The sequence below is a fragment of the Chiloscyllium punctatum genome, unplaced genomic scaffold (genome assembly GCF_047496795.1).
Source record: "Chiloscyllium punctatum isolate Juve2018m unplaced genomic scaffold, sChiPun1.3 scaffold_698, whole genome shotgun sequence".
NCBI classification, from domain to species: Eukaryota; Metazoa; Chordata; class Chondrichthyes; order Orectolobiformes; family Hemiscylliidae; genus Chiloscyllium; species Chiloscyllium punctatum.
Window position 1 is genome coordinate 22,501 of NW_027310432.1, and position 2,500 is coordinate 25,000.

At 65.8% G+C, this 2,500-nt stretch overlaps 1 non-coding gene across 1 annotated transcript; it reads left to right on the forward strand.

The window, feature by feature from the left end:
- Positions 1 to 1,301: 1,301 nt before the first annotated feature.
- LOC140473728 (5.8S ribosomal RNA) lies at positions 1,302 to 1,455 on the forward strand. Its single transcript, XR_011958567.1, has one exon. It is a non-coding gene; the product is annotated as a 5.8S ribosomal RNA (ribosomal RNA).
- The last annotated feature ends 1,045 nt before the right edge of the window (positions 1,456 to 2,500 follow it).

The window sequence follows — 2,500 nt, forward strand, 5'->3', positions numbered from 1 at the left end:
GCTCGTCGGGGTAGCAGGCCCTGCAGCCGTGGTCACCGCCAAACCCCCACAACTCGAGCAAGTGAAAAAAAAAAGTAACAAATAAGAAAGGATCTCTGTCGGCTTGGGGGTACGCCCGTTTCCGTTTCAACTTGTCTCGCGAGGGTGGTTTCGGGGCCAGCAGGAGAGCTCGTCGGGGTAGCAGGCCCTGCAGCCGTGGTCACCGCCAAACCCCCCACAACTGTTGGGCGCCTACCTGCGCGGGGCAGGAGGACACTTTCCGATTTCAAATCTCCGTTTGCCGAGTCCACCCCGAACGCACGCGGGCGGGCGGGTTCGCATCACCCTTCGTCACAAGGGGCGAAGCCCGTTCCACCGTCTCGTCAGTAGTGCCGACCGGTCTGTGATCGACGAGGGGAGCCACACCAGGTCCGGCCCTGCTGCTTGGCGGCACCGCGTCGTCGGGAGCTCGCGACAGACGGAGGGTTTCGGTGTACTCTCCAGCCACGGGAAACGAAGCCGGTGATGCAGGCGCCGGTCTTTCGCTCCCAAATCGGCTGGGTTTACATCGTTGCTATCTAGTCACGCTCCCTTCAAACCCGACGGGGTACCTATTCCCCTCACCCGTCTGTGCGTATACAGCCTCTTTGCACTTGCGGGATGGGGGTGGTGGTTTAAAGACTCTCGAGTTGCCGCCCGTCGGTCTCCGAGCTCCGTGCAGTAGTGATCCCCAGCGAACTGCCAGCAGGGCGAACGAGCGATCCCGCTCTCGGTCGGGGCGCCTGGCGTCGATCGGTGGTCGGTGGCTTGCGGGCAAGCTGCGCTGTGAGTGTGGGAACGAGTATGACGAGCCGTTGCCGCGACTCCCAGTCCACCTCGGCGGTGGCTGGGCCGGGCGGGCGTCTGCTCGGGCGAGTGCCGCCCCCGCCTCCTCGCAGGAAGTCCGCTCGCCGACACGCCGCCACGTGCACGCGTCAGTGACGCTGCCGAACCGATGGCCGGTGCCCGTTCCCGCCTCTGCTTTTCCTAGGGCAAAGCTGCTGCACGCCTCGTGATACTAGGCGGGCGACATGGTGGCGGTGATCCTGCCTCCGTCGCTGCGGTGCGTTGGGGCACGCATCGCCTCTTGGGCGCCCTGTCCTCCTCCCCCCAATAGACGTATGTTTCTGCGGGCCGCACCAGGATGGTGCTCCCCATCGCTTCACGCCACCCTGCTCCGCCCGCACGCCGGCGTGCAGGTGGCTGTAGCTCAAGGTGGGGAGCGTATGTGCGGTCCGGGTCGCTTTCCTCTGGCGAGGGAGAGACCTAAAACAAACTCAGACAACTCTTGACGGTGGATCACTCGGCTCGTGCGTCGATGACGAACGCAGCTAGCTGCGAGAATTAATGTGAATTGCAGGACACATTGATCATCGACACTTTGAACGCACTTTGCGGCCCCGGGTTCTTCCCGGGGCCACGCCTGTCTGAGGGTCGTTTGGCAATCAATCGCACTCGCCTTGGCTGGCGAGAGCGCGGCTGGGGTGTCGCAGAGGACCCGTCCTCTTTGTCCCCCTAAGTTCAGACTCCGGAGCCCTCCGGCGTCGGAGCGCTTGGCCTTTCCCCCCCACCCTGCACATTCCGTTCGTCAGGCTCGACGCCATCCCCCCGCCGGGGAGCGCGGCCTGGCGTCCGTCTGTGTCGTGGCAGTGGGGCCAGCACGGCTGTCACCGGTCCCAGAATGGCTGTCGGTGGTTCACACTGTGTGTGTGTGCCAACCCTCCTGGTCTCTGGGACACGGAGCTGCCACGAAGTGTTGAGCCTCCAGTGGGGGGTCTGCCTAAGCTCTGCACGTCCGCATTGGGTCCGTCTCTCGGTTGGCTGGCAGTGGAAAGAGTGAAGGGAGCCGCGGAGGTCCGGTGCTGGTGCGCCGCCGGCCTGACCGTGGAGCTCGCCGGTTTGACACGCTGACCCGACTCGATGGTTGATCGATTGAGAGTGCTGGGAGCTGCAGGCCGCCCGCTGCTGCAGCCGCCCGTCTCGTGGTTCGTCCTCGGCCTTAAGTGGCCGGCGGGGCGTCTGATCCTGTCTCCCCTGCTGGCGCCGAGTGCCTGGCCGAGGGAGGAGGTTTTCGTCGAACGCTGTGACTTGGACGGTCGCACGCGCGTGGATCGCTGGCTCTTGGCTCTCCCGTTCAGTCCGCACGTTTTCCGCTCCGTCCTGCCACCGGTCTCGGGAGGTACGGAGGGGTTGGCGGGCGTGGTGTGTGCTCCGTCACCGTGCAGGCACACCTACCACGCCGTCGGCCGACCCCCGCACGGTCCTCCTGGCCATCGGGAGGACGGCGGAACGTCGGGCTGTCGGGGGCCAAGTCGCCAGAAGGCCACCGCTGTGTCTTCCGCACCCTGTCACCGTCGGCGTGCCTTCCTCAACTCGTCCGGCTCGGGGCCGCTGGGTTCAGGAGCGGCGTCGCCCGCCGGCCCCACTGAAGGCCGTGCCGTTCCGCGGCTGGCGATCGATGTGCGTGGCGTGCCTGCGCGAC